The following is a 490-nucleotide window of genomic DNA, read 5'->3' as shown; positions in this document are numbered from 1 at the left end:
ACACAGTATATGTACCTTTGATGATTTATATTATATTTATTCAACAGTGTTAACGGCTAACTCTCTTCAATATCATATATAATACCGTATACGACAGTATTTCTAGCCGTATTGCCAGATTTATCTGGTCGAATGACCTTTTGAGGCGTAGCGTTGTGTAATACAATGTTCCCGACGGTTATTTGGACCTGTTCAACCATGAAGCCTTTGTGGTTTAGTGGTTATGACGCTCGCCTTGTCAGCGAGAGGTCGCAGGTTCGAATCCCGTCGGAGGCATTTTATTACACAATGGCTTTTATAGGACTTTATTCGTTCAAAAGCTACATCATGTCCTTATTTAAAACACTGTATATGTACCTTTGATGATTTATATTATATTTATTCAATAGTGTTAACTCTCTTCAATATCATATATATATATATATATTTATATATATATATATATATATATAATATAAATCAAGATAGCCGTTAACACTGTTAAATTATA

This window comes from Anneissia japonica, unplaced genomic scaffold (genome assembly GCF_011630105.1).
Source record: "Anneissia japonica isolate Jap-2015-1 unplaced genomic scaffold, ASM1163010v1 scaffold2878_len565122_cov162, whole genome shotgun sequence".
NCBI lineage: Eukaryota > Metazoa > Echinodermata > Crinoidea > Comatulida > Comatulidae > Anneissia > Anneissia japonica.
This window is presented reverse-complemented; position numbering follows the sequence as displayed.